The sequence below is a fragment of the Mirounga leonina genome, unplaced genomic scaffold (genome assembly GCF_011800145.1).
Source record: "Mirounga leonina isolate KUSES-001 unplaced genomic scaffold, KU_Mleo_1.0 Mir_92, whole genome shotgun sequence".
Taxonomy (NCBI): Eukaryota; Metazoa; Chordata; class Mammalia; order Carnivora; family Phocidae; genus Mirounga; species Mirounga leonina.
Genome location: NW_023270852.1, coordinates 3238099 through 3263181, shown reverse-complemented (window position 1 = coordinate 3263181; position 25083 = coordinate 3238099). Strand labels below are relative to the sequence as shown.

General features: G+C 43.0%; 1 long non-coding RNA gene across 2 annotated transcripts in view; it reads left to right on the top strand.

Moving 5' to 3' along the window:
• Positions 1-24233, top strand: part of LOC118004316 — a 56259-nt gene extending 32026 nt beyond the window's left edge. The window contains exons 3-6 of one of the 2 annotated variants that reach the window (XR_004677534.1): positions 16832-16913; positions 17649-17683; positions 20746-20812; positions 24064-24233. This is a non-coding gene — a long non-coding RNA (uncharacterized LOC118004316). The remainder of the gene's footprint in view (positions 1-16831; positions 16914-17648; positions 17684-20745; positions 20813-24063) is intronic. The other variant, XR_004677533.1, reaches the window with a different exon arrangement.
• The last annotated feature ends 850 nt before the right edge of the window (positions 24234-25083 follow it).

Genomic DNA, 25083 nt, shown 5'->3' with positions numbered 1-25083 from the left:
AAAAAAAAAAATCAGTTGGCTATCTTGTATGGACCTATTTCCCTATACTATTCCATTAATCAACATATTTATCCCTTCACCAATATCTTGGTGTTTTGTTTAGTATAGTCTTATCACATGCGATCCGTTTTCAAAAAACATTTCTCTGAATAATAGCTATCTTTTTCTTTGAGTGTTTATATATGCCAGGCATCGCTTTAAGTGCTTCATAAGCATAAATTTATTTAATCCTCACAGAATCCTACAAAATGATAATATTTAGGCCTATTTTATAGGTGAGAAAACTGAGTGCAGAGTAGTTAAGTAACTTTTTTTTTTTTTTTTTTTAAAGATTTTATTTCTTTATTTGAGAATGAGAGAGACAGAGAGCACACGAGATGGGGGAGAGTCAGAGGGAGAAGCAGGCTCCCCGCCGAGCAGGGAGCCTGATGTGGGACTCGATCCCGGGACTCCAGGATCATGACCTGAGCCGAAGGCAGTCGCTTAACCAACTGAGCCACCCAGGCGCCCGTTAAGTAACTTTCTTAAGAGACGGATTTGGAACTCAGGCCCACCCCCTAGCCACCATGTTTCACTACCTCTCTGAAGTGAACAGATTTTTTTTTTTTTAAAAGATTTTATTTATTTATTTGACAGAGAGAGAGACAGCGAGAGAGGGAACACAAGCAGGGGGAGTGGGAGAGGGAGAAGCAGGCTTCCCGCTGAGCAGGGAACCCGATGTGGGGCTCGATCCCAGGACCCTGGGATCATGACCTGGGTCGAAGGCAGAGGCTTAACAACTGAGCCACCCAGGCGCCCCTGAAGTGAACAGATTTTTATCTCTTCACAGAATTGCTTTTACTGCAGTCTGCAGTGGCATTTTGTCATCGACCTACGTCAAGAGACATCATAAGAAACAGCTCAATGAAACTTATTCTTGCAGTTCCTGGAGGCAAGTTGATGAGGTTGTGGTTCACTATGTCACATGATGTCCTCTTTAGGAGGACAGATGGGAAAAATGTCTCTCGGATCTCAGTACCAGGAATAGATGTATTTCTCCTGAGTAAGTGGTTTGTTTTTATCTCTTGGACATGGTCAATCTGTATAAATGATTACATTTCCCACTTTGTGCTGTCTGCTAAAAAGCTCAGAACCAAATTTTCAGCCTATCTTTAGCAATGATGTGGACTAGATTCTAATATTACTTCTGACTTCATCTTGTTTTTTTCTACTCTAATTTTCTCTTCTTCCTTATTTCCTCACTCACATTTTTTTTTCAATCTTTTTAAAAATCAAAACATAGAAACACATAGTATAAAAATTAAATGCAGCAAAACAAAACGGCAGTCCCTTTGCCCACTCCTCCCCACCTGTGATTTCTCCTCTGCAGAGCCAGCTATACTCACACCTTTTAGCCATTTCTTGTGGTTCTTACTCTTTTTTTTTCCTTGACTTTTCTTTCGGTTTAGGTCTTATCTCCTGATTTCCTATTGCAAAGGGTAGAATTCTCTTTTCTTATATCTACCCTCTACAACACACACCCTTCACCTACAACCATCCTCCCATTATGATTATATCGCAGTTTTGGTTAAACTCATTTGCAGTGTTTGCATTATTATGCCTATGGAAATACCATTCACAGGTGAGCTGTTCACTTTGTATCTTATAATAATTTTGTTTTCCCTTAGGTTTCTAATTGTCTTTTTTAAACTTCAGTTTCATACAGCAATCATTAATTTCTGCCAAAGGCTTCTGACATAATTATAAATCTCTCACTTCATCAGTTTTGTGTGTTTTTTTTTTCCCTCACAGACTTTCCATCATCCAGCTTAGGTCTAAACCTGTTGCTCTCTAGGCCAGCTGTCCAGCTGTCATCCTGGTGATGGGGTTTTGAAATATAGGTGAGGTTCAGTGGGGTGGAGTCCAGAGACCAAGAAAGAATTTTTGAGGAGTCTTTGGTGCAAAATGGTGGTTTATTAAGGGGGGTGCAGGACCCGTGGGCAGAAAGACCTTTTGCCCTGGGGTTGTGAGGGATGGCTGATTATATACTATGGGGTTGGGGGAGGTAAGGAAAAAGGGAGGTTTCAAAAGAACTTTCATATGCTAAGTAGGACCTACAAGATAGGCGAGGCCTTGCCATTGTCAAGTTATGGTTGTTTTTCCCCTCTAGCAATGCATTAACATTAAGATAGTTGGGAGATTCCTGGAAGAATGTCACCCTTGTCCCACCCAGGAGTGGGGGGTGAGGAGAGGTTTTAGGGTGTCGGCTTATGCTCGGTCTTCAGCCAGCCTTCTGCTCCCTCATCACTAAGATTTCCCTTTTACATCATTTTAGGAATTTCTTCTACATCTCTCTTTTGTTGGATCCCTTGTTTGCCAGATCTCATATTTTACTTTTGGTTTTATGCACTTGGTTTGGTGGAGCTCATCCTGCAATAGCTTCCTGAGAAAAAGTTCATGAAACGTAAATATTTTTGAGACCTCACATATCTGAAAATGCCTTTGTTTTAGCAGTACTCTTGAATGAGAGTCTGGGTATAGGATTACAGGTTGGAAATGATTTTCACTCGGAATTTTAAAGGCATTACTTTTTTGTTGTCTAGCTTTCCACCTTGCTATTGAGATGCTAACACCTTCCATGGTTTTTTTTCCTCCTCTCAGGGAAGTTTTGAGATCTTCCCTTTCTCCCTAATGTTCTGAAATTCACATCGATGCACCTTGGAACAGGGTCTCTTCATACACTGTGTGGAATGAACCCAACACAATGGGCTCTTTCAATCTGAAATCACATTTCCTTCAGTTTTGAGAAATTTTCACGTATATTCTTTTTTTAATGTATGTTCTTATTTGTTATCCCTTCCCTTTCCCTCCATTTTCTCTTTTCACTTTCTAGAACTCTTAATTGAGTTGTTGGATCACTTGAACTGATGTAATGTTCTTCATATCTTTATTTTTTTTCTGGGAGATTTTCTTTTTTAGTTTTTTTAAATAGATTTTATTTATTTAAAGAGAAAGAGAGCACAAATGGGGGCGGGAGGAGGGGAGCGGCAGACAGAGGGAGAAGTGGCTCCCCACCCAGCAGGGAGCCCGATGCAGGACTTGATCCCAGGACCTCATGACCTGAGCTGAAGGCAGACACTTAACCAACTGAGCCACCCGGGAGTCCCTCTGGGAAATTTTCTTAACTTTGTCTTCTAACTCTTCTATTGAATTTTTAAATTTCTGCTATCATATTGTTATTTTTAAAGCTCTGACTGTCCCTTCCCTCCATTCCTGGTTTTGTTTTGTTTTTAAAAGGCATCTTGTCCTTGCTGTTTAAATACTCCATGGATGCAGTATTTAAATTTTAGTGTTTGAAATTTTATTTACTACATTGTCTTCTCCCTCTGAACTCTTTTTGTTTGTATTTCACATTATTGACTTCTCATGAATGGCTGTCTATTCATATTAAAGAGGGAGACACTTAAATGCCCCCTGTGAATGGGCAGAACCTGTTGGCTCTTGGGCTTCACAGTTGATCACATTTCTTATTTGCAGGGGAGGGACCTCCAAATGTCATTATGCAAAGATCTTTTCTCTTAGGCTGGTCAGTCAGAGAAATTTTTTTGCATGGGAATTTATAAACTTGCCTTCTAGCCTTCTGGGAGCTTATCAGGGGAAAGGGGCTGGAGGGTGGGGTGAGGGGAGTTCATCATTCCTTGTAGACTTTCATTTAGTTCTCTTGTCTTCCACTGTGCCTGGTGCACCAAGCCTGGAGCCTTTGACCCAGCCTCTCAAAAGAATAAACTGCTTGGCCTCTTCTAGGGTGGTGGAAGGGTAGTCACTTTGCTGTGCTGTTGGGAAGAAGATCTGGCATTTTACTGGTCATTGTAAAGGCTTCTAAGCAATCTTTTCTTTCTACCCCACATTCCCATCTTCAGGGGCATCTGATGCCTCCAGTTTCAGGGTATTCCAGGATTCTGTGGTTCAATTTATCTTACTTCTTTCTGCCTTCTTTGATTTGTCCCTGTGTGAGGGAGCCTGACTCCTGATTCAGGAGCAAAACAAAAGAAGTTAAAGTCAGAGAAATGGTGCCTATGGTCAGGTACAAAAGATGAGCAAGAAACAAGACAGGTTCTGAAACTGGAGGAGTAATTGTATTAAAAGTCACAGTCTTTGTCTACCTTCTCTACATATTTCTCCATTTGAAAAGACTGTACTTGGAGATAATGTGCTCAAGAGGAGGGCTAGTTCCCTCTGCTGACCCCAAATTCTGCCCTGAGGGAGAGGCAAGGCTATGTCTGGGAGAATGAATTCCAAGGTCAGAAACCTGGAGGTTGTAGAAAGATTGAGAAGTGTGCCCAGGCTCGAGAACTAAGGTCAGCTGAGGAAGGAGAGGGTCCAATTTTATGTGGCTCTTGATTTACAAGTGTCCAAGAGGGCTTGATGTCTGAAAAGAGCCACTGGGGAGGGGACCAGGTTATGGTTTCCAGCCTCCCTGACCAGTTGGCCTTTGAAGACTGGCCCGTTGATAGAAATCTACTGGTTGAGGACATTTCACTTTATTACACTAAATATAGTGGGCCTTTACAAAATTTGGAGGCCTTCCTACACAAAGAGAATGCTGTTAATACGCTCTCCATCCAAGGGCATGGGCTCTGGGTTGTTGTTCCAGTGGGATGTGCTGCAAGACTCAGCCAGACTAGCAATCTGCTGCCAACTTTGGCCTCTAGGGAATTTGCAAGAAGGAATGGTTGTGTCCCTAATATCACATTTAATAACCTTAAATAGGGCTAGGTATAGCCTGGCTTCACTTAAGAGATGACTCAGAGTTGGTACACAAGAAATGTACTAAAGGAAGGAAGGAAAGTAAGAAGGGAGGAAAGAGCTTAGTTCTCATTTATAGCTTTGTCATTCAAAAATTTTAAAGTGTAATAATAATAATAATAAAATTTGAAAGTGCAATACAGAGATTTACAATAAAGGGTGTTGAAATCCCAGAGGGCATAGGAACTTGAAGATGCAGTGGAGTAAGAAGTGGCTTAATCTGATCATGAGAGAAAGTCAATGAGGACAAATGAAAGAAACAGAAGATGGTGATTAGTAACCAGAGGAATTTAAGTTCCCCTCCTCCTAGTGACACTGAGGGATTCCCACAACTCCTTCAGCATCTGGAACTTACTGGACTGTGGGTGGAGGGAGATCCGTGACAGCTAGTGTTACCAGTAGCTTTCTGGAAAGGTGGGATAGAAATACTTCCTGGAATGATGGCCTGGCACAACCAGAGAGCTGAAGAAGAAGAGAAATGAGCATGAGACAGAAGCTGAACTGGAAGGCTTCCTGGCTGCTTCTAGTATTCAGCACCTGCAACAGGGTCCCAGGAAAACAAAGTCTCCAAAAGGAGAAGCAACAGTGTCAGTGTTGCTGGTGAGGTCTGTGAGCTTTCCAGATGTAGATCATCCAGGGTTTCTTAATTTCTATATATATGATAGCCACACAAAGCCTGTGTGTTAGATGGTATTTTCTGTTTAAAAAAAAAAAACACACAACAAACTGATACAACTGTTGCATACTGAGTTGCCCAGAAACTGACTCTGAGATGGAGATTTGCATGCAGGAGGCTTACCGGGGAGCACCCAGGGATTCGACGGCAGTAGAGGAGTGAAGGAAATAAGACTGGATAGGAAGGACTGAATGGTAGTGTAGTCACAACAAAGGCCTTTCAGCCAGTCCTGTAGGGAAGTGTGTCCTGCTTTGAAGCAAAGTGGGCTGAGCCTTCATACCTGGGCATGAACCAGTCATTATGATGAGGGAGCAGAAGGCTAGCTGAAGACAAAGCATAAGCTGACACTCTGCATCCTCCCTCTACCCCCCACTCCTGGGTGGGACAGGTGTGACAGTCTTCCAAAAATCTCCCAACTATCTTAGAATTAATACCTTGCTAGAGGGGAAAACAACCTAACTTGAAAATGGCAAGGCCTCTGATATCTTGTAGATCCTCTTTAGCATATGAAAGCTCTTTTGAGGAGCGCCTGGGTGGCTCAGGTCATGATCCCAGCATCCTGGGAAACAGTCCCGAGCCCCGGAGCCCCGTATTGGGCTCCCTGCTCAGCGGGAGGCCTGCTTCTCCCTCTCCCCCTTCCCCTGCTTGTGTTCCCTTTCTGGCTGTGTCTCCGTCAAATAAATAGAATCTTTTTTTTTTTTAAAGATTTTTATTTTATTTTATTGAGAGAGACAGAGAGAGAGCATGAGAGAGAGGAGGGTCAGAGAGAGAAGCAGACCCCCTGCTGAGCAGGGAGCCCAATGTGGGACTCGATCCCGGGACTCCAGGATCATGACCTGAGCCGAAGGCAGTCGCTTAACCAACTGAGCCACCCAGGCGCCCCAAATAAATAGAATCTTTAAAAAATAAATAAAAAATAAATTAAAAAAAGAAAGTTCTTTTGAAACCTCCCTTTTCCTTACCTCCCCTAACTCCCAAGTATATAATCAGTCATCCCTCACAACCCCAGGGCAGCAGCTCTTTCTGCCGACAGGTCCTGTCCCCGTGCTTTAGTAAAACCACCTTTCTGCACCAAAGATGTCTCAAGAGTTCTTTCTTGGTCGTCAGCTCCAGACCTCACCCCACCGAACCTCACCTGTATTCCAAAACCACATCAATTAGATGTGGGCAAGGTGACTCTCTGGTTGAGGACAATATCAGAAGAGACACTCATCTGAGCCATCGGCTTCTATTTCTAGCAGCTGAGGGAATGATTGCCTTGATCCAGAAAGAAGGATCTGAGTGGCACCCCATAGCATCCATTACAGCAAACCCTTTGCACTGGATCCACTCACTTTGTATAATAAAATCCGAGAACTCCTCCAGTACCCCAGGTGGTCTCTTTTGCTGGGGAAGAGGAAGGTTAGTAGGACAAACTACAGCTATCAGTACCCCTGGTACTGCTCCTGGTCTGAAGGTTGCAGCTGATACTTACCTCCCTACTCTATAACCCATTTTTGTTTCCCTCACTCTCAGCTCCCTTTACCATCACAACTGGCAAAGCATTTCTTGGTCAATTACCAGGACCTCTAAACCCACAGAGTTTATAGAGTTGCTGGGACAAGAAGCATAAATACCACAAGTGGGTCACTGTGAGTGATACAGCAGGGCTCAAAGCCACTCCTACTTCTTTCCCTTAAATTCCAGAACCATGTATGATGCCTCCTGAGAACACAGGCCCATACAATAATTGTTGATTTGCATGAACATCTCGGAAGACCTTTGATAGGTATTCATCTTTGAAAGATATTCAGAATGGTAGCTCAGTTGTACCTTCAAAAGGCCATTTCATCGCTGTCAAGCTGACAGCTTCTGTGTAGCGTGATGTGAAACAGAAGAGTGGATCCCAGGGTCATGGGCCACTGCTGCAGCTACTCTGTAGTGAAATGGGTTCCTGGGTCCAATAAAAATATTACCCAGGATTCCACTGGTTTGGTGGATCAAACACTCTGCATGCCCTCAGATGGTAGTGCTGGCTGAGGCCTGAAGACAGGAAAGGCAAACCGATACCCCAAATATGTATCCGTTCTTGTCAAAATGAAATCACTGCCCGTTCCGGTGTCATCAACTTGCCATCAAGTGGCTGGTTGCTCTCCCAAAAGAATGGTGCTGTACTGGGGGCTCAGGCTTGGTATCTCTTTTTTTTTTAAAGATTTTATTTATTTGAGAGAGAGAATAAGAGAGAGAGAGCAGGAGAGGGGGGAGGGTCAGAGGGAGAAGCAGACTCCCTGCCGAGCAGGGAGCCCGATGCAGGACTCGATCCCGGGACTCCAGGATCATGACCTGAGCTGAAGGCAGTCGCCCAACCAACCCGGCCACCCAGGCGCCCCTGGGCTTGGTATCTCTTGATGGCAGTTTGGACAGAGGGAGAAGTAAACAGTGAATGAGTTGCAACAAAGGCTCCCATAGGGAGCTGTGGGCCGAGGTGACCCATCAGAGGTATACTTCTTGAGGCAAGGGAGTCTGGCCTTTATTATCCTCCCCCTCCCCCATCATTGGCCAGACATTAAAAGAGGTTGCCCTCAAGGAAGGGGCACGACCTTCTTTGAGGGAGGGCAATTTTTTTTTTTAAGATACTTATTTATTTATTTGACACAGAGAGCGCAAACAGGGGGAGCTACAGACGGTGAGAAGCAGTCTCTCCACTGATGTGGGGCTCGATTCCAGGACCCTGGGATGATGACCTAAGCCAAAGGCAGACACTTAACTGGCTGAGCCACTTAGGCGCCCTGAGCAACCTAGCCTGGGAGGGCAATTCTTGAAGAGAATTGTCACCCAACTCCCCTGTGACGGGTGGTGGAGTGGGGGTGGGGGGTAGGTGGATGAGTGCCTCAGTCCGGAATGGGAGATCTAGGGAGGTAGCCTACCGCAGAATCCACTACAATGACTAAATGGTAGGAGTTTCTGTTCTAAATTTCAGGTATTCCAAGGAGTTCTGGAATGGGGATGGGTTGGAGTAAGGAGAGAGATTTGTGAGATGTATCACCTGTCAAATTTCATAGTTGATTATTTGGAAAATTCGTTGAAAACTGCATATTTTATGGTTTTATGTTGATCCAGGTAAAAAATTTCTAAACAGATCAACAAAAAGTACAAAGAAGGCTTTTATCATAAAATATTCACCATTTAGGAGATTCTGCTTGCTTTTTAAAAAAAATCTTTATTGTTGTATAGACATAATAATGTTTGTGTAGTCTTAATGAGAAGTTGTTTTCATACTATTTTAATTTCTGTTTTTTCTTTTCCATGAATACACATTGTTCATGGATTTATTATTTTTATTATAATTCAGTATTCTTCCATATTAATATATCAATGTTTTCATAATGTCTTATTCCCTCTATTTGGGACATTTGACTTACATCCAGTTTTTCACAATAAGTAATGCATATTTAAAAGACAATTTTCAAGGGGCGCCTGGGTGGCTCAGTCAGTTAAGCATCTGCCTTCAGCTCAGGTCCTGATCCCAGGGTCCTGGGATCAAGCCCCACATCCCACATCAGCTCCCTGCTCAGCAACCGAGTCTTCTCCCTCTCCCTCTGACCCTCTGACCCTCCGCCCCACCTCCCCTCCTGCTCTCGCTGGCTCTCTCTCTCAAATGAAATAAAAAAAAATCTTGGGGCACCTGAGTGGCTCAGTCGGTTAAGCATCTGCCTTCGGCTCAGGTCATGATCCCAGGGTGCTGGGATCGAGCCCCATGTCAGGCTCTCTGCTCTGCAGGGAGTCTGCTTCTCCTTCTCCCTCTGCCTGCCACTCCCCCTGTTGTGTTCTCTCTCTCTCTCTCTGCCAAATAAATATATAAAAATCTTTAAAAAAAAAAAATCTTAAAAAAAAACAACGCAGTTTTAAAAATCTTTCTCTTTTTTTTCCCCCCAAAGTGGAACTAACAAGTATATTCCCATGTTGCTTTTTAGGAAGGTTTTCTTAATCTTCAGTGCTATAAGCAATTTCGAATGCCTGTTTACCCCTTACTATGCTAACATTGGATTTTTCTCACTTGTATTTTTGATAGTAGAATGAATTGTCAGCTCATCATTGTTTTAAATTCAGTTTCCTAATTATTAGTGAGGCGGAGAGTTTTTCCAAAGTGTTTATTTACTTTTTGTATTTTTTGTTATTTATAGCTTTTGGCTATTTATCTTTCCCTAAACGGGTACTGAGTTTTAATATTTCTTTTTTTTTTTTTAAAGATTTTATTTATTTATTTGAGAGAGAGAGAAAGAGAGAGAGCACATGAGAGGGGGGAGGGTCAGAGGGAGAAGCAGACTCCCTGCCGAGCAGGGAGCCCGATTGCGGGACTCGATCCAGGGACTCCAGGATCATGACCTGAGCTGAAGGCAGTCGTTTAACCAACTGAGCCACCCAGGCGCCCGAGTTTTAATATTTCTATCAGTCCCTTATATATTATAGATAATAAACTGTATTTGACTTTTCTTTTCAGTGGTTTCTCATTCCATTGCTCTTTATCTTGAATTCACTTTTTAGTTAAATAGTTGGCTTTGTGTTTTATAGCATAAAAACCACACTGACCTTGCCAGTAATGATTTCCTTAAGTGCTTCAATATTCCAACATTGATACCTTATTTTCTTTGAGGAAAGGAATATTACTGGATTGTCTTCTATGTTTAATGACAGATTTTTGAATCTTTTATCTTCAAATGAAAATTGATTTCAGTTTAACTCCTCCAAAGAAAGCTATTGTGGCAAATAGTGTAAATGGGGTCATATATTTATATTCTTTTAAATGATATCTAGTTTCTCCTCTGGCTTAACAGGGATTCATTTATTTGTTGTTTATTTCGACCAATTTTTCATGTACTGTTGTGTAGATTTGAATTTATTTCTCCAATTTTTAATTTGGTCAATTGTCTATTTTTTTTTTCAAGATTTATTTATTTATTTGAGAGAGGGGAGCGGTGAAGGGCAAAGGGAGAGAGAATCCCAAGCAGATTCCCTGCTGAGTGTACAGCCCAACTCGGGCTAATCCCACAACCCCACAACCCCACAACCCCATGACCCCAAGATCACAACCTGAGCTGAAACCAAGAGTTGGATGCTTAACCAACTGCACCACCCAGGTACCCCCAATTGGTCTACTTAAAAAAAAAAAAAAAATCTAGTACTGTAAGCCTCTTCCCTCTAAAATATATGCATATGACCATAGGTATATGCATGTAAATATGCAGACAAAAAAGTCTGGAAGATTAACCATGGATGGTTGGATTACAGATGAACTTCATACTTTTCTTGTCATTTATCTATAAATTCTAATATATAGTACATTAAAATTAACACATATCACTTCATTGCTTAAAAATGGAGAAACTCTTCAAACAAAATGAAGAAAACAAAAATATCAATCATGAAATAAAAGGCAATTATTAGGAAAATAAGAAGAAGGGGCGGGTTGGGGAATATGTCACATTGGGGGCAAACTCAGACAAATTGTAATTCCTCTCAAGTCCCTTTCTGTGATTATGCTTGACACCGTCCAAGCCCTCTGTGTAAGCTCATTTCTGCATAGCTGCCCCTGACAGTTCTGAAATGTCCACTTCTGTCCCGGCCTGTCTCAGTCCTATTCCTGGAGCCTTCTACCTGTGACTGCAACCGTAGTGCCTTTGGTGTTTGACCCAGTTGGTTACCACAGTGACTACCAGTAACATTGATTTCTTTCTAGATTTCTAATACCAGATTTTGCTCTTTCCATGTTTGGGCAACTGTTCAAATCTCTTTGTAGTTCTTCCTCAATTATCAGCCCTCCTCACCTCCATACTGCCCCCCCCCACCCCAGTTCTACCAGCTTCTGGGCTGTACCATTCTCAGCTGCATTAGAACGTTTGGGGTGACAGACCATCTGCTCAAAATAGCCATGCCCTGGATGTGGGTTTGTTGGACCACAAATGGATATCTGCCCACAGAGAAACAGCTTGTGATTTGTGCACTTGAATGCTCAAAAAACCAAACTAAGCTCAGCCCTGGAGCTGGCTATGTAGCAATCAGGGTCCAATTGGGAAAATAGAAACCACTGTGGCCATGTTAAACGGAAGGGATTTAATTCAGGGAATTTGTTGGAAAACTGGGAAAGCAAAAAAAGGGAAACTGGAGATTTATATTTCAGGAAACAGCCAGTGCTTCTGAGACTGGGCGAACACAGTGAAGAGGTGGCATGAGCATCCTCCAAGGCTGCCAGGGCTGCAGGAGCTGGAACTGCGGGGGTAGGTGGGAGGTGCTGTCACCCAGCCAGTGCCCAGAGCTGGGGGATCGCAGAGGCACTAGGAAGGGTTCCTGAGATCTGGAGAGAGTTGCCTTGGTTCATAATTTTCGTGCAGTGAGGCTGCAATTCTGTTTCCATCCTCAGTGAGGTGAAATTACTTATTATAGTCTTAAAATAAGCCTCCTTTTACTTGAGCTACCTTGTCACACAAACAAACCCTCCCAAGACACCCATTGTGGTCATCAGCCTCAGCCTCTTCCCCCATGTTTTCCGTCACTGCGTTGACTCAGAACAGACCCTCCATTTGGGAGTTGAGCTGCCTGGGAGTTGTGATCTTTGCCGCTCTATGGCATCACAATGTTTTCAAATCCAGGAAAGGGAAGTTCTGCAACATTATCTTTTTTCCTCCCAGAACACAAGCATTTTTGTATGCTTTTTTTGCGGTGCGTTTTACAATTGTTTTGCATTTTATATTTGCAAAACTCTTAATGCTCCACTAATTAGCACTGCATTAAATCTGTGAACGGGAAGTGTTACCTTAACATTTGTTTAGTCTTTCCAGTTATGAGCAAGGTTAACTCTCCATCTTGTTTGATTTCCTTTTACTGTGTCATGAAGGTTTTGAAGTTTTCTTTATAGTTTTTATCAGGTAGACATTAAAATATTTAGTGGGGATTTGGGGTCTTGGTTGTGAAAGGATTTTTTTTTTTACACTTTCATTTCTGGCTGTTGATTATAACAACTACCTATTTTAAAATCTGTTTATGTTCCCCCTGACCACTTGAGGAAATGAGGAATTGTCCAGTGTGAGAAGGGGTGCACAGCAGAGATGGATTTGTGTCACCTGTTCGCTTTGACGTGTTTGTGTCTCTTGTGGACAATGTTTGAGTAGCATGTGGCCCTTGTGAGCCATTGGGGGGTGTACCTTTCCTGTATTCCTCCATGAATGACCCAAGTTAAATGACCTGTGCTAGGACCAAATCCATGGACTTAAACTCTCTGAAGGCACAGACAGTACAGACCTTTGCTTTGAATATTTCATCATTTCTAATAATTAGAGCTACATGGACTGCTTTGGAAAATACTGATTTCTATGACTGAAATGACTAATAATTTGGAGTTTGGTTACAGGTTTCAAGCCATGGATTAAGGGTTGGTCTAAATAATGTCCTAAAAATATGGTGTGCTTTGAAAATTGCACATACAATAAGTGTTCACTATACAAAAATGAGAAAAATGCCCATAAGTTTAAAAAAAAAAGGAAAGCAAAAGAATGCTCATAATTCTACTACTTAGAGATGACTACTGTGATTTTGGTGTCTTCTAAATGGTTTCCTATATCTGATGTATAGGATTATACAAATAAATATGCACATTCATGGGACTTTATAATCATGTGAACCAATTCGTATAATCTCCTCTTACATATTTATGTCTATCTATATCAACATTGACATCTCTATCTATAATCCTATTAGTTCTGTTTCTCTGGAAAGCCCTAATTAATACACCCAGTTTCCTCCACTGGTAACATCTTGCAAAACTGTAGTACGTATCACAACCAGGATTTTTTTTTTTTTTTTTTTTGAGAGGGAAGGGGGTGCTGGGTAGGGGCAGAGGAAGAGAGAGAATCTTAAGCAAGCTCCATGGTCAGTGCAGAGCCTAATGTGGGGCTCGATCTCACGACCCTGAGATCATAACCTGAACTGAAACCAAGAGTCGGACGCTTAACCGACTGAGACACCCAGACACCCTTCAGCCAGGATATTGATACTGTACAGAACATTCCATCACCACAACAATCCATGTTTCCCTTTTATAAGGCAACTCTGTCTCATTCTCCTCACCCCCACAGGGTCTTTTATCCCTGGCAGCTAGCAATTTGTTCTTCATTTCTATAATTTTGTTGTTTCAAGAATAGTCTATATAAGTGGAATCACACAGCATGTACTTTTTTGGCTTTTTTTTCAACTTGCATAATTCTTTTTTTTTTTTTTTTTTAAGATTTTATTTATTTGAGAGACAGAGACAAAGAGAGCAGAGGCAGGGGCAGAGGGAAAGGGAGTAGCAGACTCCCTGTGGAGCAGGGAGCCCAATGCGGGGCTCGATCCCAGGACCCTGGGACCATGACCTGAGCCGAAGGCAGACGCCCAACCGACTGAGCCACCCAGGTGCCCCTGCATAATTCTTTTTTTAACCTAGCAAAATTAGTAATTTTTTCACTTAGTGTAATTTCACCTAGCATGCCAAATTTAGCTATCAATATGTGTTCTTTTTTTATTGTTGAGTATTCCATGGAATGGACATACCCAATTTGTTTAACCATTCATCCACTGAAGTACATCTGGGTTGTTTTCAGCTTTTTGCTATTATAAATAAAGCTGCTATAAACATTCATGGACAGATTTCAGATTTTTGTGTGAACAGAAGTCTCCATTTATCTAGGATAAACACTTGGGAATGCAGTTGCTGGGTTGTATGGTAGTTGAATGTTTAGTGCTTTATGAAACTACCAAACTGTTTTCCAGAGTGGCTGTACCATTTTACAGTACTACCCACAGTGTATGAATGATCTGGTTTCTCTGCATCCTAACCAGCATTTGGTGTTAACCTTTTATTTTAGCCATCCTGATAGGTATGAGTTTCCTTAGTAGGTATAGCGCCTGGTGGCACAGTCAGCTAAGCATCCAACTCTTAGTTTCAGCTCAGGTCATGATCTCAGGGTCCTGGGATGGAGCCCTGCATTGGGCTCCATGCTAAGCATGGAGTCTGAGATTCTCTCTCTCTCTCCCTCTGCCTCTCCCACTCATGCTGTCTTTTTCTCTCTAAAATATATACATAAATCTTAAAAAAAAAATAGTTACAGTGCTATTCAAATGACCTATTTCATTTTGGGTGAGTTGTGTTAGTTTGTGTTTTTCAACAAATTACTCCATTTCATCTAAGTTGTCAAATTTATGTGTGTAGAGTTGTTCATAGTATTTTTTTAAAAATCATTGATTTCTCTTGCCATTTGCAATGACATGGATGGAGCTAGAGAATGTTAAGCATAAGTCAGTTAGAGAACGACAAATACCATATGTTTTCACTCACCTATGGAATTTAAGAAACAAAACAAATGAACAGAGGGAAAAAAGGAGAAAGAGAGAGAGAGAGAGAGAGGCAAACCAAGAAACAGACTCTTAGCTATAGAGAACAAACTGATCGTCACCAGAGGGGAGGTGGGTGGGGGGATGGGTGAAATAGATGATTGGGATTAAGGAGGGCACTTGTTGTGATGAGCACCCGGTGATAAATGGAAGTGTTGAATCACTATATTGTATACCTGAAACTAATATTACACTATATGTTAACTAACTGCAATTTAAATAAAATAAAACCTTTTAGAATTAAAAAAAATATATCGATTTCTGCTATTTGTTATTTCCTTTCTTTTGCTTTGGGTTTATTTTGCTCTTTTTCTAGTTTCTTTTTTTTTTAGATTTTTATTTATTTATTTGACAGAGAGAGATAGTGAGAGCAGGAACACAAGCAGGGGGAGTGGGAGAGGGAGAAGCAGGCTTCCTGCGGAGCAGGGAGCCCAATGTGGGGCTCAATCCCAGGACCCTGGGATCATGACCTCAGCTTAACAACTGAGCCACCCAGGTGCCCCTCGTTTTCTAGTTTCTTAAATGGGAGCTTAGAAGATTGATCTGAGACTTTTCCTCTTCATGCACATGGTGTTATAAATTTCCCTGAAAGAGATATTTTCTATTGTATGGGGAAACCTTAGTGTACCTGCCATGTGTATAGCTCCTTACTGAGGAATTCAGTTCAATTCAGCAAATATTTATGGAGTGCTTGGGCAAGGCACTGTTCTAAATCCTCAGTATACATCAGGGAACAAAACAGACAAAGATCTCTATCTCTGTGGAACTTGCATTCTAGCTGGGGGAGACACACAATAAATAATAAGCATCATTTAGACAGTATGCTAGAGAGTGATAAGTACAGGAACAAAACGTACTGCAGGATAAAAGGGAAGGGACTTGTGAGGAACGATAGTGTTTAATACTCCAGTTCTGACAGTACTCCAGTACTGACAAGTACTAAATGTACTTGATACTAAAGGTGAAGTATTGAATAGGTTGGTCAGGCCGGCCTTTCTGAGAAGGTGAGATTTGAGTAAAGACCTAAAGGAGTTAGTGAGGCCAGTATCTGGTAGAAGTGTGCTTCAGACTGATGGGACAGCTAGAGCAAAGGCCCTGTGGTGGGAGCGTGCCTGGATGCCTGGGCTATCTGAGGAGAAGCAAGGTGGCCAGTGTGACTAGAGCGGGGTGAGCACGGGGGGAAGTGGTAAAGATGAGGTCAGAGTATAATGGGGGCCAGGTCTTTGGGTCTTGCTCTGAGTGAAATGGGGAGCCACTGCGGTATGTGAACCAAAGGAATGACATGACTTGGTTTAGGTGTTCAGAGAATCACTCTGGCTGCTATGTGAGGGATAGACCATGTGTAGAAGCAGGTGACCTCTTAGCAGGCTGCTGCAGCGATGCAAGCGAGAGGCAGTGTGGCCTGGAACAGAGTGCTAGCAGCAGGAATGGTGAGAAGTGATTACATTCTAAATCTAATTTTGAGGGGCGCCTGGGTGGCGTAGCTGGTTAAGCGTCCAACTCTTGGTTTCAGCCCAAGTCGCCATCTCAGGATGGTGAGATAGAGTCCCACGTGAGGCTCTGTGTTCAGCACGGAGTCTGCTTGAGACTCTCCCTCTGCCCCTCCCCCACGCACGCTCTCACTAAAATAAATAAATAAATCTTTAAACATACATACATACATACATACATATGTTTTAAGAGTAGAGCTAACAGGAGTTCTTCATAGGTTGGACTTGGGGCGTTCAAAAAAGATAGGTATGTGGATAACCAGCTTGATCTAAATCCTTAAAGGTAGGTGACCGTATTCCATACCATATGCACCCTTCCTACCCCTACAACCCTGCTCACAGCTTATTGGACAATGGCAGGCACTTACCTAGGAGCAGCCGATCAATAGGCTGGACATTAGTCTATAGAGTGTCCTGGGCACGAAAGTTTTGCCCAAAAAAGTGGCAATTAACTGTGCCAGTGATTTTTCTCTTTCAGGATTCAGAACTGGAGAAATAAGAAAAGACAATGTGTGAAAGCAGAAGCCGACTCGGAGAGAGGCAGTATTCAGACTTCATGAGTAAGCAGAAGCTGTGAATAAACAAGAGCTCTGAGGGAACAAAAGCCACGAGGCAGCACAAAGACACACAAAGTAATGACGGAAGTGATAGAAGATAACTAAGAGAGCATCAGATTCTCAGGAGAAAGAGTCAGGGGCCAGGCCTGGGTCAGGGGCCAACCCTGGAGCCAGAGGTGCGGTCACCTCCTCTGTTACCAGGGGCGGGGGAACGGTGCTAGACAGACAGAGACTACAGGTGTGCCCCAGCGTGTCATGTCAGGCTGGGATCGGCTCTGTGGAAGCCAGAACCACACATGAGCCCAAATTACGAGGGTCCGAGGAAGCCAGAGAAAGCAGAGGAAAGCTGTCTCCCGAGAGAAGCAGAAAGTGTAGCAGACGCCCAGAGAGAAGCAGGGATGGCAGATGACGCAGCCACGTGAGATAACTGCACAGCATCTCACCTTCCTGTTTCAGTCCTATCCCGGGCTGGGGGTGGCATCCTGGCGGGGCTCATCCCTGCACTTCAGAGCCCCTGGAGAGTACCTTTTGTTTCAGTTCCTTTTCTACTTGAGTTGGTGGGAGTAGTTTTTGGTCTAGGCTCCCGGGATGGTACATTTAGCTGGAAATTTCTTGCTATTATGTCTCAGGATCGAGCATGGCAGACAAGGTACAAAGGTGAAAATGCAAATATTTGGGTAAAGAACTAGCTGGAATCATGTGAAGCATTTTACATACCTTGTCTCCTTTAATCTGTAGGGTCAGAGAGGTAGCATCCCGGAGGCTCACAGAGGGTAAGTACGGCCCACCTTCGTTATTCACTGAATCTGGATTTTCAAATTTGCCTACTCCCTAAAATTTATTTGTAACCCCACATCAATACCCGAGGTGCTTTCCCAGTGTTCACAGACGTGTGCAGAGTGGTAAAAGAATTGAATTGTTTTAGGCACACGTTCCCAGCTAACATAAAAAAGGCAGTACTTGGCCGTTCTGTTTCAGCTCCCACACTGTTAGCAAGGTTCCCGTTTCCAGTCTCTGTAGTGCCACATTTTTCACATTTTGTGCTGATGTTGGTGACATCACTATTTCAGATGGCCCCCAGGCGTAACGTTGAAGTGCTGTCTGTGCTCCGAAGCACAAGAAGGCCATGACGTGCCTTACAGAGAAAATGTGTTCAGTAAGCTTTGTTTAGGCAGGAGTTATAGTGCTGCTGGCTGTGAGGTCAGTGTTAAGGAACCAATAATATGTATTAAATTGTCTGTCTTTAAACAGAAACAAACATAAAATGAAGTTATACATTGACTGGTTGATGAAAATGTCATGACTGGGGGCCCACAGGAATCTAACCCTGTATTTCCCCGGGACTAATAGTTCAGTATTTGCTAATTCAGTATTGTAGCAACTTTATAGAGCATAACTACCATGAAAAACAAGAATCCACTGTACCATGTGCAGGATCAGTGGAACAGTGTGGATGCCCAGCTCCAAAGCCATGCCTCTCTGATTCATGCTCATTCCATTCCACCATGCCGTGCTCCAGAAGAGAAAGAAAAGCTTCTCTGCTCAGCTTCCAGTGCTCTTTCCACTGCACAATGCTGCCTTCTCTAGAACTTGTTGCCTAGTTGGGAAATGAACAGGTGTGAAACGACCATAGAAACCATAGTAGGATGTACATTAGGGCTGGGACAGTAATATGTAGCACATTTGTCCTCACTCATCCCTTAAATATATGTGGCAGGCATCGTTCATCTCCCACAGCCCCTTTTCCTGCTTGAGCCCTGATGGAGTTTCCACAGTCCTCAAGACAGGGTTCCATGCAATCACTACCATCTAATCAGAGTTGGCATGTTAAGATGAAACCGTTAACTTCCTTGCACGATAACCGGCATCCTTAAAGATTAAGCATATACTCGGAGGATCTGAGTTGCCAGGCTTAAGGAACTTTAGAGTTTAAGCAAATGTATCAGTCTGTTTCAAAGCTTGGACCCCATGGTAGCTCTGAGTGTCTGGTGAACTCTCTTTGGAAAGGCTTTCTGGATTTCTTTACATAGGACTTTGCTCCTGAAAGATGCATCTTGATGGGAACCATCTTTCTTGTTCATCTCTGAATCACCTTGCCTAGAGCACTGACTGGCATACAGTTGGTGCTCAGTGATGTTTGTTGAACAAAGGCCTGGGCACCTAGACTGACACCTATCTTCCCCAGGAGGAAAGAGCTCTGATGTAGGCTAGTGACAGAATGGAATCCTTAAGGGCACAAAGCAGGGCAGCCACGGCTGGGGGGTTGGAGCTTTTCAGGGGAAGCAGTCAAGAAACTGTAAATGAAACTGAACTGGAGCTGCATTCTGTTGAATCTCTCTGCCTCTTCTTTATTTCTCTTTGTGCTCTCTCCTATGGCTTACCTCTTTATTTCTGGTACGATGGATCTGGGAATCCCAAGCAGGACGGGGGTGGAGGCATGTAGGGAAGAGAAGGCCTGGGGTGTGGCTTGAGCTGGGAGCTAGTTTGGACTCTGAACTAAAGGACCCCAGCCTTTAGCTTCTAGATCTGCTGGGCACCAGTGCTGCCCATTCTTACACAGGGCTCAGGATGCTTACCACTCCATCAGCCTAGCCCGGTCCCTGTCTTCCTCTGCCCTCTCTCCTTTCCCCTTCTCTCCTCCATCAGTCATGGCAAATGGGGTTTGAGAGGGAATACAGAAGAGGGGATGGGAAGTCAGGCCAGGAAGAGAGGGATTATTGGACTGGGAGCCCAAGAAGGGAATGACATTGAGTACACCAATATAGCATGGGAGTTAGGGTGGAAAAACATGTTCGATTGCTGAACCATGTTTGCTATTTTAGTGCTGGAAGTGACTTTAAGTCAGAATCTCTGCCCTGGTGTTGGGAGAGCTACAGAAAGCTGGAGCTTCCCAATCTGCAGCTAATTGTGGAGAAGTAGTGTGGTACTCAAGGCCATGGGAGACAGTGCATGGGCTTTGGAGTTAAGATTGAGCTGGGTTTCTGCTTGCTAGCTGTATAATTTAGGGTAGGTTCATTAATCGCTCTGGATTTTACTCCTTGTACCTATAAGATGAAGATAATAATAGTGTGTACCTTATGGGATCATAATGACTAGAAGAAATGAGGTTTATCGAGTTTTGTGAAGTGTGCTTAGGAAACTCAAATGATATCTATTGTTATCATTAATAATATGATCATCTTGTGTTATTCACTTGCATATAGGTATTTTTTTTTCTTCTCAGCTCTGAAGATGGAAACAAAATAGACTGAGTTTCTGAGAATTTTTAAGAGCAAGACAGGCACTCAGTCTATCTGAGAAGCAGTTCTGATAGCTTAAGTGTCAGGAAGCCTGTAGAATTCCCCAGCAGTGACTATAATGGGGGCTCTGGAGACCATTAGTTTCCAAGATCATAGGGTAACTGACTAGGAAAGTTTGCCCATATTGTGTGCTGCCTTTTCTCTACAGGTTGGGATTGTAAGGAGTGGCCAAATCCAATTTAGCCAACAAACAAGCCAATAAGCCAGAGAGCTGGCTATTAAGCTACCGTAAGCCCTGACACATTTGGCTTTACCTCCCCAGTTTCTGTAACATTTAGTTTCCCACGGCTGGGCTCACTGGTGCAAAATCCCCCTGACCCCCCAATTTTTGCCTATCACCTGTTGTATTAGTTCTTTATGCTGCAATTACAAATGATCACAACCTTGGTGGCTTAAACAACCCAAATTTATGATCCTGTAGTTCTAGAGATCAAAAGAGCAAAATTGGCGTCACTGGGCTAAAATTGAGGTGTCAGTAGGGCTGTGTTCCTTTCTAGAGGCCCTGGAGGGGACAATCTTTTTCCTTACTTTTCCAGCTTCTAGAGCCCACCTGCATTTCCTGGCTCATGGCCCCTTTCCATCCTCAAAACCAGCAATGGCAGGGTGAGTCCTCACATGGAGTCACTCCACCCTCTATGTCTGGCATCACATTTCCTTCTGACTTTTCTGCTTCCCTCTTCTATATTAAGGACCCTTATGATTACAGAGGGCCCACCAGAATAATCCAGGATCATTGCCTTATATTAAAGTCAGCTCATTTGCAACGTTAATTCTATTTGCAACCCTTGCCATGGTTCCATGAGTTCCCTTGCCCTGTGACGTGATATATTCATAGGTTCCAGAGATAGCATATGTGTATCTTTGGGGGCTCTTATTTCACCTTCAACAACCATTATCCATTATGTGCTGCTCTCTGCTTCTAAACCAGAATTTAGAATTTAGTAAACTCCCTCAGATCCCAGGCTGGAGCCATCTTCTTTGTGATGGTGTCCATGAATCCCATGCTGGAGGAGTTGTTCTCTGGCCTCACTGGCTCCCTTCACCTAATTTGACCTTTATATAAACTGACCCGAGGTGCCATACACTGAGCATACAGGTACTCTGGTTGCTCTGCCCAAACTGCTGGGTAGGAGAAACTTTTCTTTATTTCTTCACATTCAGATTTTTTATTGTGATTGCCAGCTCATAGATCCAGTTTTTCTTTGATGAATGCTTTCAAACGTTAGGAAGCTTATCTGTCCATTCTGTGTCACAGCCTTATCTGATAGTACTTTCATTAACTCGATTAATGCCTGAGGACAGTTTACACAAACTACAATAATCATTAGCTGCCAGTTCCTAAAACTACTCAGAGGTGCCAGAGCTGTTTAGATATGTACATAAAGGCACGCTATGCCTTCTCAGATACTTGCATAAAGGCACACTCATCTACAGACACAGTGATCAATGTGGTGGGGAGAAGATCTTCAACATCTGTTCGGATGTGCTAGATGTCTCCAGGGTAATGTATGGAAGTGTTGAATTACTATATTGTACCCCTGAAACTCATATAACACTGTATGTTAACTAACTGGAATTAAAATAAAAACTTAAAAAAGAAAAGAAAGAAAGAAAGATGTGCTAGATGTCATCTTATTTTAACGGGAAGGAAACATTTACTGAGAACCTGCTTTGGTGTTGGAAACTTTATATCTTAAACTTACTTTAATTCTCATTATAATGCAGGAAAACAGCTTTTATAATCCCCCTTTTACAAATGGGAAAATTGTGGCCAAACATCACACAGCTAGTAAGATCTCAACATTTCACACCTGGACTGCCTGTTTCTAAAACTCTTTTCTTTTTTTAAAGATTTTATTTATTTATTTGACAGAGAGAGACATAGCGAGAGCAGGAACACAAGCAGGGGGAGTGGGAGAGGGAGAAGGAGGTTTCCTGCGGAGCAGCGAGCCCAATGTGGGACTCCATCCCAGGACCCTGGGATCATGACCTGAGCCGAAGGCAGATGCTTAACGACTGAGCCACCCAGGCGCCCTAAAACTCTTTTCTTTCCCCTTCACCTGACCAGCCTTAAAGCAAGGGAATGGACCAAAATGGGGATGTTCAAACTGAGATGACTGGATAGAGCCCTAGAGTTTTATGGAGGTACCCAGAGACTCCTCACATGGGAGTGAAGGTGCTTGGTGAGAGGCAAGCTGAGTGGGCTGGGCTTTGGGCTCTTCCCACCTACAATCAGGCCAGCTCTGCCATTATTAGTTCTACGTATTGGGATGCAATGTAATATTTCAATAGAAAGAAAGATGGGATGGAGTTCTGCTAAAATAGCCTCTTGAAGGCCATTAGACTGAAATCTGACCACCACGTCCCTGTAATTCTGGAATTCTGTCCTAATTGTCCCCAGTTAATTAACCAGTTCTTCCAATGCCAGTACCTTGGGTTTTCTCTGAATGTGATTAGGGGCTTTGCTCTCTAGAATGAAAGAGATCATCTCAGTTAGTGAGTGATACAAGAATTTTTTTTTTTAGATTTTTATTTATTTATTTGAGAGAGAGAATGAGAGAGAGAGAGCATGAGAGGGGGGAGGGTCTGAGGGAGAAGCAGACTCCCTGCCGAGCAGGGAGCCCGATGTGGGACTCAATCCCGGGACTCCAGGATCATGACCTGAGCCGAAGGCAGTCGCTTAACCAACTGAGCCACCCAGGCGTCCCTGATACAAGAATTATTAAGGTACAGAAGAAGCAAGATTCTCTAGGCACTTTGCTGCATCGCAGACTGAACGTAAGCTGAGGGCAGAGGGCAAGTCCGATTCATGTTAAAGACAGTGCTAAGCAGGCGCTAGACAGTGGAAGATTCTACAGAAAAGGAAACCGTCATAGTGATGGGGAATGGGGTATGAGGATATACACAGATATTTTGAAAATCGTCCCTTTTAGGGACTATATGGTTAGGATATTGATATGCTCCCTTCTGAGAGTCTGCCTTGCCATGCCAGTAGTTGGCTTATACTGAGTCAATATGAGACTCTCAAAGCAAGTTCAGTCTCATTAGAGTATCACTTACTTAATTCTGTAAAGGAGATAACAACTTTGAATATTTTAAGTCAACACCTCATAGGCCACAATGTCTGGGATGAGTCACTATCTTAAGACAAAAGATCGTATGTGGAATTTAAGAAACAAAACAAATGAGCAAAGGGGAAAAAAGAGAGAGGTAAACCAAGAAGCTGACTCTTAACTATAGAGAACTGATGGTTACCAAAGGGGAGGTGGGCAGGGGGTGGCTTAAATAGCTGGTGGGGATTAAAGAGGGCGTTTAACTTGCTGTTAGGAACGCCAGGGGGCTGTGTGGGAAGTGTTGAATCACTATATTGGACACCTGAAACTAGTATTACACTGTATGCTAACTAACTGAAATGTAAATAAAGACTTGAAAGAAAAAGAAGACAAAAGATAGAATGAAAGCTACATTTTCTCTTCTTTAAGGGGACACTCTTACCCCTGCTTCCCTGAGTTACTCCTCAATGAAGAATACTAAAATTAACTAACATGTATTGATGGAACTCTTGAATATTTATAAGCACTTGAGTCTTTAACATAGCCTCAGACTGTCCTCTCCAAAACACCTCGCTCCTCTCTCCTAGTAATAGGATTCCCAAGTTTTAGCTGTGCCCAAGGCTGCCTGGTATTTCCCAACCTCCCTTGCAGCTAGATATGACCAGGCAACTAAGTTCTTGTCCGTGAGATATAAGCAGAAGTGTTGTATGGCAGCTTCTGGCAGTTGTCCTCAAAAGATAAATGGTACATGCTCTTTTCCTCTTCTTCATCCCATCCTCCATCCTGCTTCCTGGAACACAGATGTGATGGTTGCCGCCCTAGTTACCATCTTGGACCATGAGAGCGAGGGCCACACTGAGGAATGAAGAACAGTGAGATGAGCCGGGGGTTCCTGAGAACATTGTGGAGAAGCTCTGCATTTTCTAACTCAGGACTTAATGTGAAAGAAAAATAAAATATTGCTTAAATCACTTCTATTGTATTTCTGTTTCTCAGAGCCAATGCTAATACAAACTGATATGCTCTACATACTAGGTATAATATTATTCCGGTTTTACAAATGAGAAAACTGTGGCTTAGCCAGATAAATCATTTGTGAAGGTCACCCAACTAGTAGATGAAGGAATTAGGGTCTGAATCACAGTTTTTGCCAAAGCCCATGTGCTTTCCTCCTCCTCATTGTTCACTGTCAGACCACGAGGGTGATAGTGTTTAAATTTCTCTGGTTGACAAGAGCCTTTCAGCAAAGCCCTCTGGCAGTGTCTGGTCATGAGACTACAGTCTTCAACTTGCCCCTCCATCATCTCTTTCAAAAGTAAAATCCACAAGTCACAAGGGTCATGGTGAGACTCGATTGCATATGGCCTTGAGAGTCCTGGGATGTCACAGCAGCCCCCAGGCATCTGATTTGCATGAAGATTCTTAGGCCTTCTAGGAGAAATGGTGTAGAGGACCATCAGAACCAATGATTGGGGCCATAGAGAGATGGTTGGCACCCTTGAACACAGAGGGGATGATGAAATAGGCCCTAATCCTAGGAGGAGGGCAGATGCCTGATGCTGGAAAATCAGAGGACTATCTTTCCCCGTTTTTTAAAAAGATTTTATTTTTATTTTTTTTTAAGTAATCTCTACACCCAATGTGGGGCTTGAACTTACTACCCCAAGATCAAGAGTCAAGCAGGCCCCACCGACTATCTTTTTTTTTTTTTTTAAAGATTTTATTTATTTATCTGAGACAGAGAGAATGAGAGAGACAGAGAGCACATGAGAGGGGGGAGGGAGAAGCAGGCTCCCTGCCAAGCAGGGAGCCCGATGCGGG